Genomic DNA, 13,211 nt, shown 5'->3' on the forward strand with positions numbered 1-13,211 from the left:
ATAAAAATACATCAGATTAAAAAACACTCCTTTAGGGCAATTTGGATGAAAAGCTAAGCTGGGCAACATCAAACTAGGCCCTTTCCTGTAAAATACCTCAAATTCAAAGAAGTACTTTTTAAAAATTACTAATCTTTCTAATGAATCTCTGACTCCATTAGCCAAACTTCTTTTTTGGTAAGAACAGATTTTATCTGTGTAAAAGATGGCAAGGACTGGTTTAACAGAAAGCACCTAAAATATTTATCATGTGGTAAAATAATTTTCCATTCTTTGTCAAGGAAAAGGTCTTCATTCAAGGAATTTTGAGCAAATAGAACTCCCACACTGGACAGGGTGGTCCCTGTCAATCCAGGTCACTTGTTATTGTGGGTCTTAAACTTGGGAGGCCCAGTCAGTGGGCACCGTGAGAGGTCCAGCCCTGCAGCACATCCCCCGTATCTTCAATGGGATGAATTGCAACACCAGCTCATCTCCCCAAGACCTCTCCATGACTAAACCTTCAATAGTGTAAAATCGTAGATACTGTGCCAGATGTCATAGGGATTTTTTTCAGGTATAAAGATAATTACCTCATTAGGCTACATGTTAGCCTCCACATATGCTTGTATCTTATACCAAGCCTATGAGCCATGCAATGTTCTATCACTTTCTTTGGCTTTGTACTTTCTTTCATTCATTCAGGTATTCATTCAATCACTACTCATTGAAGATCTTCGATATGCCAGGCACTGCTTCTGGAGTTGGGGAAGCAGACAGATATCATCCCTCACTCAAGGAGTTTATTCTCTACCAAGCAAAGGTATAGCAAACCAGCAAACAAATGAAGGCAATCGTTTAGTGAAATAACCATAAAGGAACATGATGATATAGAATGAGCGGACATGATGGGAAGGCCCCACTGGGGAAGTGAAGACGTTGCACTGAAACCCGAATGCGAAGAAAGAGCCAGTTGTTGGGAATCTAGGAAGATGAATTCTGCCTGTTTCTTAGTCACGACATTTACTCATATTATTGTATAGAGTGTGTAAACCCTCACAACCGGTGTCTCAAAAAACTCATGTGATGCCAAGCAGAAATCTTAAAGCCCAGGCAAAGCAAGAACACTTACCTTTTACTTACCATAAGGGCAAGCCCAGGCATTATTTCTCAGCTGAGGGCACATTTAATTACCAACTGTTCTGCAAGTGTCTTCCAAAATTGTACAGATAAAGCCATCTAAATTGCTGACTTTCAAGAGTATATACTTCTTCCTTTCTCATAGAAATGCCTATATTCCCTGACGAATTTGCATCTTCGAGGACTCATCATTCATTTTAATTTGCAATTATTTTCTTCAGTTCTCCTAAACAACCAGATACTTGCAAAGTAGGCTTGCATTATGTCATTAGATAACTAACTTCATTGCTACATGAGTAATTTGATGCTTGAGAAAAAAACGCAGCAGTACTGAGATTTCACTGTTCAGGCAGCATGCCAGCCAGATTTAGAAATGATTACTTTAGCTTTTGGCTTACAAGAAAAGACTTCAGATCACCTATTAATTTTTAAAATGTTTTCTTAAGCCCCTTTTAGCCTTGAAGGCTAACCCAAAAGCCAGGTAAAAATGAATTATTATAATGTGGTTTTGTTTAAAGGCATGAAAGTTTACTATTGCTTTTTCCCCATGTCACATCTGGACACCTCCATTATGGTTACTTAGGTGTCTGATGGTTTGTCAGAAAGCTAGCCATAACTTAGGCGGAAAACTGGACTCCATTAAAAAAACATTAAAAGCTGAGAGGGAGGCAAGTTGATGGGGCATGGCTCCCAGCAATAAGGAAGCAAGAGTGCATGCTGCAGCTTAGAAATAGAAAGTGATGTCCTCATAAAAACATGGCTCTAGGCTGGTGTGCCACTAGAAATTCTTCTGTCAGTTTAGAATATTTAGCTCTAAGGGATTTCGACTTTCAAATGTATCTTTGGATGCAAAATAGGCTGCACAGGAGGAGATAGCATTGAGGAAGGGAAAGAAGCATTTGCTCCCAATTATGATCAGTTTACGCTAAACTGAAAAATTTTTTTCAGATAGAATATTTGATCAGAAATTGTGCAAGTGGGTTAGATGAGCTACTTCTCTGACATCGAGTGATCCACTAGCCTTCCTTTGTAACCGGAACATTTCTTTGTAAAGAAAACGTTGCTTATAACCGATAGAGCTAAACAATATTAAAAGCTTCAGCACTACTGGTTATCAAGGGAAGCTTTCAGCCTAATTGGAAAGCTCAAAGCTTTAGGCATCTAAAATTTTTGGTTTGGGGCTCTTCTAGGGCATTCCAATGCAGTATTTCCAATCAATAACGTGATGCTATGCACAACACCATTGCGAGGCTTATTAAGTCCCTCGAGTTTTGTATTTGACTTGTTAAACTGCAAAAAGAGTTAGAGAAACAAACAGAAAAGAAATATCTTGGTCCCTAGCTGCCAAAATATAAAACAATCAAATAAACAAACTCTATTGCTCAAAGAAAACTGAAAAAGGGCAAAATGGAAAATATGTACAGATGTCTTTTCATGCACAAAACATGAGCATCTTGGGTGATCTTCCTTAGTGGATTCTATCCTTCTGGGTCATCTCTCCAGGCAGATTGAATTATGTGTTAAGATTGAGTTATGGGGCGGCCGGATGGCTCAGTTGGTTAGAGTGTGAGCTCTGAACAACAGGGTTGCTGGTTTGATTCCCACATGGGCCAGTGAGCTGTGCCCTCCATAACTAGATTGACGATAACAAGCTGCCACTAAGCCAGAGGGGCAGCCAGATGGCTCAGTTAGTTAGAGCATGAGCTCTCAACAACAAGGTTGCTGGTTCAATTCCTGCGTGGGATGGTGGGCGACTGAACTTGGAGCTGAGATGCACCCTCCACAACTAGATTGAAGGACAATGATTTGGAGCTAATGGGCCCTGGAGAAACACACTGTTTCCCAATAAAATTTATTTTTTAAAAAAAGATTGACTTATGACAATACAAATTCCCCCCTAAATCCTATAGACATGAGGTTTTTTCCCACAACAGGTTGTAGTATTTTTCAGCCCAACCTAGCTACAAGCAGAGGGTAATGGATGCCACAGTTGCAGAGTCCCAAGGAGGCTCAGTACAATCGGTTCCTCAGAGCGGCTGTCAACTGTACTTGGATACTTCACGATTTTCTTCACCAATCTCCTTGCACAAAATCTAAGAGCAGAATCTTCACATTCCAGAGACTCTGATGTTTATGGAATCGTGTGTTCCAGAGAACTTCCGCTGAAATCATCAGGGAGTGTTAAAACAGAAACAGGACCAGAACAAGGTCTTCACTGGGTTTTGACTTTTCCTTTTGCCACAAAGATTTACCAAGCCGCCTTCATCAGTTTGAAAAGGAATATACGAGATAATTAGCAGTTGAGTGAGAGGTAAGGAGCTGAAGAAGTTGGAGCACCTGCTCCTGCCCTTTGTTGTGAACATTGACTTCTCCAACTAGGAGAAAAAAGTGTCCTTTGTGTTGATAAAAGTGAAATGGCATCTTGTGATGACTAACTATAGAGCTGGGAGGACTATGGGTGGAGGTGGGCCCCTTGTTAACTCTCTAGTCCTGACTTCCTGTTGAAACTTTGTGGTAACTTCCGGGAGGGAGGGGATCCATTTATATAGAGGCCATGTGGGGAAGGAGGCTGTCTTTGGCTGGTTGGACAATATTTACTCACATTTTAATATTGCAGAAATCAGAACACATCTTACAAAAGCTGTTGGTCAGCAGAAGTTGGCCATTGTGTCATTGTCTGTACACAGAATAAGACTTGTGGAATGGCTCAGAAGGGAATCCTAGCGACAACAGTGGAGCAAACTTAGGAAATGCTACATCACCAATAGTCTTGATGGCAGAGAGGATGAGCCGTGCAACACTTGTGGATATATTTCTTCCTTTCTCAGTGGTATGTAAAATCATAATGGGTTTTAATAACCAATGATATCTAAATTTCACTGAAATACTAAATTTGTGTAACCTGGAATAGTTTACTTAATAGTTCTGAACTTCAGATTTCTCTTACGAAAATAGAGAGTCATAACCCCCACATCCTAGAGAGATGGGGGCTAACAGGGCTAGCCCCATAGAGTTCACAGAAGTTTATGTGGCACATTGTCTGTTCCCAGTCAATGGCAGTACATATCATTCTCTAGTTACTATCTGCTTCAACCAGGCCACAATATAAATACAACAAACAAACTTGTTTTCTTATCCCAGTGTGTTTTCCTTTGTTTGTTTAACTTGCTAACTCTGTACCAGATAGAATAAAAAACACCAATAAGACCTTGATGACAAGTGTAACTTTTAGTGATCTTCTGTGAAGCAGATGAAATGAAATTATTATTTGGGTCCAGTGTTCTAATGATAGAATGACTGTGGCTTCAAATCAGATTTTTTAAAATACCACTCCAGGAGAATAAGAAAGAATACATCAATCTCAAAGTAGATAGAGGGAATTTTTTTAATTTTTTAAATTTTATGTCAACTGTAATTGAAAATGTATTTTATTTTATTTTTTAAATTAAATTTATTGGGGTAACAGTGGTTAATAACATTATATAAATTTCAGGTGTACAACTTTATAATACAATATCTGTATGTTCCATTGTGTGTTCACCACCCAAAGTCTAGTCTCCTTTCATCACCATATATTTAACCCCCTTTATCCTCTTCATCCTCTCCCCTCCCCGCTTTCCCTGTGTTAACCACCATTCTGTTGTCTGTATCTATGAGATTGTTTGCTTGTTTTGTTTTGTAGCAAAAAACATGACAGAGAATGAGCCAACTAAAATGCTAAAATGTTTTTAAGTTAAAAGGCTGAGCAATACTTTTCTCTGATTTTAAAAGTCTCTCTTTAAAAAAAAAAGGAATGAGCGAATAAGCAATCTTCAACTTAAACTAAAATTTCTAAAACAAGCTTTTATTTTCACTTGATTTTTCCTCTTTGAAAATCCACTTTTAAGTGGCTGTTTCTTTGTCAATGAATAAATAGAGAATCTATGGGCTTCCAGTGCTATTTTCTTTCTTTCCTTATTAGTATTTTCCTGTATGAAGCCCTACCAAGTTACTGTGAATATCTTCTTTCTGCTTGGTTGAGGTCACCATGGTGGAGTCATAATACAAAAGAGAACAAGTTAGCCAATTTATGCCTTAACAAATTTGCAACACTGCTCTTTTAAAGGGCTAGATGGCTTTTCAGAGAGATAGAAAGAAAGCAAAACAATACTATCAGGACAAGTCAGCAATAGTTAATGTATTTTTCAATGTATAGCATTTACTACCAAATTATAATATCATAATTTTAGATCAATGTACACTTCAAAGAAAGAAAACAATCTGTTTTTAACACCTGGGGGAAAAGACAATATACAATATAACATCAAGAGAAAATAATTATACGTGATAGAGACCCACGGAAAAGTGAATTGAATAAGGAAGCAGTTGGACATCGGTCTATTCAGCCTACATCCATGATCTTTCCTTTTTCCCGATGCCTCTTTCCTGAGAATGAGATTTGGAATAGGCAATATCCTAAGACTATAATTTAGGTCTTATGTTATACACCTCACAGACCCTCACAGTATTTCTCCGGGTATTTGTGGACTGACTATAAGAATGAATCAATGGAAGAATGAATGAATGAATGAGATGAGATGAATATGAGGTCTGACAATTAGGTTCGCAAACTCATCTTAGAAAAAGTGCTACTTACCTCATTGCTGAATATCACTATGGTCACCTTTGAAGTACTCCCCTTGGGAAGCTGTGTATCAAAGCCAGCACCTAGTCCACCCTTCAAACCAATTTTGGAACTCTTTTTGTGGAATGGCCATCAGAGCTGTCATCATATTAACCTTAATGTCCTGAATGTCATCAAAATGTCTTCCTTTCAATATTTCCTTTATCTTTGGGTAAAGGAAGAAGTCATTGGGGGCCAGATCAGGTGAGTAGGGAGCGTGTTCCAATACAGTTATCTGTTTACTGGCTAAAAACTCCCTCACGGACAGTGCTGTGTGAGCTGGTGCATTGCCATGATGCAAGAGCCATGAATTGTTGGCAAAAAGTTCAGGTTGTTTTCATATAACTTTTTCACACAGCCTTTTCAGCACTTCCAAACAGTAAACTTGGGTAACTGTCCAGTTGGTACAAATTCATAATGAGTAATCCCTCTGATATCAAAAAATGTTACCAACATCGTTTTGATTCTTGATTTGGACTGACAGACTATTTTGGTCGTGGAGAATTGGCTGACTTGCATTGTGCACTTTGACACTTTTTTTCAGTGTTGTATTGGTACACCCATGTTTCATCACCAGCAATAACATGGCCCAAAACATGGCCTCTCCAAAAGGTCTTGGCAGACTTCAACTGTCCTTTGCTTTTGTTCATCGGTGAGCTCCTTCGGGACCATTTTTGCACACACCTTTCTCATGCCAAGGTTTTCAGCTTAGATTTTCCACACTGTTCCTCTATCTATGTTTACTTGGTCTGCTATGCTTCTCATACTCAGCCAATGATTTTGACGCACAATTCAATGAATTTTTGCAATGTTTTCATCAGTTCTGCTTGTTACTGGCCGCCCTGACCTCTCTTCATCAGTGACGCGTTCTCTAACTTCAGAAAAACATTTAATCCATTTGTAGACTGCCTTTTTTTCATGGCATTATCCCCATAAACTTGGATTAACATGCCCCTGATTTCACTTCCACTCTTGCCAAGTTTAACAAGAAATTTCATGTTTGTTCATTGCTCTAATTCAAGCTCAGACATTCTCGTGATAGCACACAAAAACACACAACAACAATCATGAATGCCACTCAGCAAGACATCGCCACACATCGACACAAACACATCTGTGAGACACTGATATACCAAGGTTATGAAGCCTTACCAAGCTGTTTCTACAGTGCTACCAATGTAAACACACGGTGGCAAGTTCGCGAATTTAATTGGCAGACCTCGTGGCAATATTCTGAAAGCCCCAGAAGTCCAGGACAAGAACTGGTTGAGAGAAGGCTGTGCAGGTGTTCTGATTTAGAGAAGGATCAGGTGTTCTGAGATCATTGATGGCCCAGGACCAGGGACTTCTGGTTGACTTTAGGGTGTAGTAGCAGGGTCGTACTCATGACTGCAATAGATTATATACTGGACCTGAGTGGTTCAAGATCTCCAGAATGTTCTCAGGCCTTAAGAACTCCAGGGAAATCCTGAATATTTTGTATATATTTGAAATAGATTGAAAGATGGAAAGAAACCTTCAGGCTGGTTTGGGGCTGAGCTGTGCTGCTGGACTAGGAAGTAGTGACAGGTATTTTCTGGGAAGACCAATGACATTTGTAAAGGCTCACAATCAAATGCAGAGGTTGGTTTTTCAGCTTACTTTGATATTTAAAGAATGAGTAAAGTCTGGATGCAGTGGATGAAGACAGGCAATTAGAAAGATAAGGGCAAAGAAAGCCTAAGAGCGATAAACACACTTTCACTTCCACTTGAAAGGAAATTAAGAGCAACTGTCACACTTCTACAAAAGGGAAATGAAAGCATAGGAAGAAAGGAAGGGAGGGAAGAAGAGTCCCCCATAGAATGAAGAAGACTGTTCACGAAGCAACCTATGATAAATTTTCCTGCCCAAGGACAAGTACCCTGAAGTCCTTTCACCCTTTTCCCAAACCTCAACAGCCCAAGTTGTACGTGTCTCATAGGGGGAAGTAATTTATAAAAATGAAAAAGAAATACATTAGGTTTCAAAGCCCAATCACCCCCAAAGACTCTTATTTTAAATATTATAGAAACATATATACACCTAGTCACTGAACAGTAACTTGAGTTGTTAAAACAATAATAGTAACTAGAACAACAAAGATACTCTGGGGTTTTTCCTATAAACCATTATTCTAGGTGCTATGAGGGAAGGTGGTATGCCGATGCCTTGGAAATGACTCCTTTTTCATACAACTTGTGTGGGTGTCAGCTAGTGAGGAGGAGAGAATTCATTCAGTCTTATATAACATGTGGAAGTCTGAGTGTAGGAGCTGCAGTGGGCAGCTAAATCACCACAAGAACTAGGTTTGATATTATAATTGAGGGTGACTCCCCAGAAAAAAGTTTGTAACAGTGAACTTGAGGGAAAAGGGCAAAATCCAGGAATAAGAAGAAAATGGTTAATAGCAAGCTGAAGGGCAAAGAGAGGCTCAACCCTCAGAATCAGCTGGAGGCTAGTTAAGACACCACGTAGAGGTGATCAAGGTCTCTGTGCCTCTGAGCACAAAACCAAAGTCTGAAAGAGGGAGGTAAATTGGAGACTGTTGAACAGAAAAGTGTGTAGATTTATGAAAGCAGCCTTTAAAAACTGCACACTTTATCAGAAACTAATGAAAGAATTTTCTCTCTCCTCCCGTCTATTCCTTTACCATCGCTAATCAAAAGAACTGACAAATAAAATAAAAGATCTTGAAAATTTGAAGGAGGACAGAAAAAGACAGACAGGGAGGGTTTGATGAGGGGGAGAAGAAAATTCTACATTTGAAGACAGAATCCTACAAGTGAGACTGGGGGCAAGAGTTTCCAATTACAGGGAAGGGTGAAAATGGCAGAGAAGATATGAAATATCATATTTGTGTTTGTTCTGTACGGAAAATGAGGATCTTCCTACCTCAAGGAAAATTTTCACAGAAAGCAAAATGAATTGTGAGGGAGGATGGGGGTCCTCTATATGTTCGCCAAGCAACCCAAACGGGGCTGTTCCACCCACGGTTCGTATCGCTGATTGGATGCCCGACCCCCACACTACAGCTCTCAAGAGGCTCAGCCATGATCCTCAGACTAAAGCATTTTCTGTTGGGACTAAAGACCCAACCAAAGCATGAACACATACACCCACAAAGCTGTCTCCTTTTTTGTCAAAAGCTACTATAGTTCTCCTTCCCTCAATTTTTCTTCCCTGCTCACTCCAGTCCATGACATTGAGAAATCTGAAAAATTTGATCTCTGCCCGCCTACCACCCAGGAAGGCCTCAGATTGCCTCTAAGATTAACTCTGAACTACTACACCTAATTTTAAATGACCCACCTTAGCTCTCCAACCGCTCCCACAATTCTTCAGTGCAAATTCTCTCAAACCCATGCTGACATGCTTGGATCACATGGTCTATTTCTCATCTGCTCTGCCCTCCTGCTCCTCTCGACCTATCCAAATACCACATGTCTTTTTAAGATTCACCTTTTTTTTGTACATGTTTATTAAAATATATTTCACATGCCATATAGTTCACACATTTAAAGTGTACAGTTCTGTGGCATTTAGTACACTCACCATATTGTGCAACCATCACCACCAGAATAATTCCAGGATATTTTCATCACCCCAAAAAGAAACCTCAAGTTCATTAGCGTTCATTTCTCTTCCTCCCACGACCCACCCCATCCTCTAGCAACCATAAATCTACTTTTAATTTGGAAATTTGGGGTGTTTCCACTTTTTGGCTATTATGGATAATGTTGCTATGAATACCTGTGTACAAGTTTTGTGTGTATATATGTTTTCATTTCTCTTGGAGTGGGACAGCTGGGTCATATGGTAATTCCACAATTAATATTTTGAGGACTTGCCAGACTGTTTTCCAAAATGGCTGCACCATTTTACATTCCCACGAGCAATGTCTGAGGATTCCAGTTTTTCCATATCCTTGGCAACAATTGTTATTGTGTAAGATTCACTTTTAATAAGAAACATTCATATAGCCAATTTGTTGATCTTTTACTGTGTGCCAGCATCTGTACTTAGTGTTCCATATATGTTATCTTGTTTAATCTTTACAATATCCTGAGAAGCAAATATCATTTTCTTCTTTTTGCATGTGAAGTGATCAAGGATTACAATTTAGTGACTGAACAAAAATACGCATCCCCACGTATTTGATAGTGGGCTTTGGACGCATCCCCATCTGCCTGCCTTAAAGCCCACTATCAAATTCTACCCTAGGTAATCTCCCAAGATATGTTCCTGGCCAACCCAGCTCCTAAGATTGTTTCTTCTTCTGAAATGAGCACTAGTTAGTAATGGTTTGCGTACCACCTGGTATTGTTCTCTAGTTGTTTCCTGTAAAAAACATTATTTTCCCAACTAGGCAGTAAACACTGTTGGTGGGAACTCATCTTTCTCCATTTTGTACTGGGGAAATAAAACACTTAATGAGTTTACACCATTTTTTGAGAATTTAACATGTTTGCTTTCTTTTATCTGAGATTTGGGAGATAAGTTGAAGACACATGATTTCCCTTTCAGCTTGTTTTCAGGATGTTTGAGTGAAGCAAGAAAGAATAGACCATGACAATGCTTACACAGAAACTCTCATAACACCTAAAACGCTCTAGAAATTTGTGTTTTGGAGAGTGTCACTTGGGATTTTTTAAAGCAAGACTTTATAACAGATAGCTTTGGCTTTTCCTTTGCAACCCAAGATACATACACCATGCATATACATATATATGCGTACATAAGTGCATAGACATGAGCATTTTTTTACATGTGTATTAAATACCAGGTGCTTTATGTATGTTTTCTCTTATCCATCTACCACTATCACAAAGCAGGTATTAATTACCCCCATTTTATACATAAACAAACTGATGCTCACAAGTTCATTTGACCGAGGTTACACAGGTAGTAAATGACAGCTAACTTTGGCCCTTAAGCTGATGCTCTTTTCACTACACTGCATTACTTCTCTCAGATGTCCAAGAAGGAGCCATGTAGCTTGGCCATGGGGCTCCATTAGTTTGCTCTCTTATGTTCTTCTAGCACCTACCCTGTGGCCACCACAACCTACACCACACAGTCCAGCTCAGTGTAATCTAGTCCTGCATTCCTATCACTATACCCTCTATATCCAAACATCCTGATCAAACCCCAGAGGTTTACATAAAAGCATTCTCGAGTAAGAAGCAGGTGCAGTTTGAGTTCACGGGCCTGGGTCTTTAGGTTTTGAAATGATGCGCTAGGACTGGATGGTTTTGAAATAAACTCTTAAAAACATGCTTGGCCTCAATGGATTCCAAAATGTTACCCAATAAACCCTGTGTGTGGGTGGGGGGAGAGAAACAACAGGTTCCACAAATTAAAATGGAGTCAGCTTGGTGATGTTCTCAGTTATGTCTCCTAGACAAATGTGAATAAGCATCATTGGAAGAACCTTCAACTAAATCTAGATAGCTTGGTTTTAATCTAGCGTGACATTAGTCACTTAATCTCCTTGGGCCTCTGTTTCTTATACTATTAAAAAAAAACCTATTTGATTGAATTACATGATCCCTAAATCTCTCATTAAATATGAAATTATATGATTCTTTAATAACGAAGAAGGGGCCCCTGTGGGAGAAAGAGGACTTAGAACAGGGTAATGTGCCTGGAATCTATAGATGTACTTCAAGGGGACAAGAACTTCTTGGAGGGAAAATGGAAATTTTTGCAAGTTCATATTGGAAGAGAGAGGATTCATGGTTTCCTTGGATTCTCAGTAGAATAAGAGACCTCCCAAATTTGTCAACTACTAGCTCTCAATTGGAACTGAAAAGTGATTTTGGAGAATCATTTCCCACAGAGGACTGAATTCAGATCAAGGGCAATTTCAAGGTCTTCTCCTTACAAAGTCGTACAAAATATTTAGACAAAAAATACAGACTTAGCTGAGTTCTCTAAAAGTTCCTACTCTAAGACAGTGAACGAGGTAGACCAGTGTTTCTGTGTGTCATGAGGCTCTCCTGCATCAAAATGGCCCTAAGTGACAGTTTCAGATACAGATTTTCACCATCACACACCAGACTTGCTGGGTGAGCCTTTCCAAGACCAGGGTCCGGGAAATCTACAGGGGATTTTTAACTACATTCTAGATGATCATTCTTCATTTGAGAACCAGTGTTAGAGATTCATATACCACCCATACTCCTTTGTGTATCATCCTAAAAAAAGTCTAGATTTGTCTTTAAATGCTGTAATTGTTTCTTGGACTTGTTCATCTCTATAGATAAATGACACATTAGATCTGAGAGCCAATTAAATATACAAATTCAGAGGAAGTACAAAAATAAGACTATTGGTTTCTCCTAAAGAGGCTTCTAATTTGCAAACAGCTTAATTATGGGAAGTTTAAATGGGATCAAACTTCAGGACTGATGTTTTGTTGAGGAGGCGTGATATTCTGTGTTATCTTATCAAAGGAGAAGGTACCTCTGCAGAAAAAAACACTGATGCATACACTACATGTATACTCATCCTTGCATCACCACTCAACATGAGGACAAAGAGGAAGAGCTGGATATTTTAAAAACAGAAAATACAAATGAAAGGTAATAAACAGGTATGTTTTAAGCAGAATCATATAGGTATAATACAATGAGACTTCATTTTAAACAAATGGACTCTGAAGTTGAGGGGGTCTTAGGGGTGTGTGTATGTGTGTGTGTTTGTTTAGCATATCCTTGCTTTTCTGTTTTAATTGTAGTAAAATACACATACCACAGAATTGACTATTTTAAACATTTGTAAGTGTACAGTTCAGGGACATTAAGTACATTCACATCATTATCCAACCATCATTCCCATCTATCTCTGGAAGTCTTTCATATTCCCGAACTGAAATTCCATACCCCTTAAATACTAATTCCCCATTCCTTCCTCCCCGCCAGCTCCTGGCAAGAACCAAGTAACTTTCTGTCTCTATGAATTTGACAACTCTAAGTACTTCATATAAGTGGAATCACACAATATTTATCTTCTTGTTTCTGGTTTCTCTCATTTAGCATAATATCTTCAAGGTTCATCCATGCTTAGCATGTATCAGAATTTCATTCTGTTTTAAGACTGAATAATATTCCATTTTATGTATACCATATTTTGTGTATCTGTTCACCCAACGATGGACATTTGAGTGTTTCCACCTTTTGGCTATTGTGAATAATGCTGCTATGAACTTTGGTATACAAATACCTGATTAAGTCTCTGCTCTCCATTCTTCTGGGTAGGAAACTTAGATTTTAGAGTAAGTTCCCCAGGAACTTGGAAACCTATGATAAAATAAACATTGAACAAACAAACAAATAGCACTAATACCAAACTCATAAAATCACCAAATCCCAAGGGCACTTATTCCTCCCCCTACCTACCTGTTAAC

The 13,211-nt window shown here is 38.9% G+C and overlaps 1 long non-coding RNA gene across 1 annotated transcript in view; it reads right to left on the minus strand.

Moving 5' to 3' along the window:
* LOC141573154 (uncharacterized) overlaps nt 1–13,211 on the minus strand; it is a 34,937-nt gene that overhangs the window by 2,358 nt on the left and 19,368 nt on the right. The window lies entirely within an intron of this gene.

Source organism: Rhinolophus sinicus, linkage group LG09 (genome assembly GCF_036562045.2).
Source record: "Rhinolophus sinicus isolate RSC01 linkage group LG09, ASM3656204v1, whole genome shotgun sequence".
Lineage (NCBI taxonomy): Eukaryota > Metazoa > Chordata > Mammalia > Chiroptera > Rhinolophidae > Rhinolophus > Rhinolophus sinicus.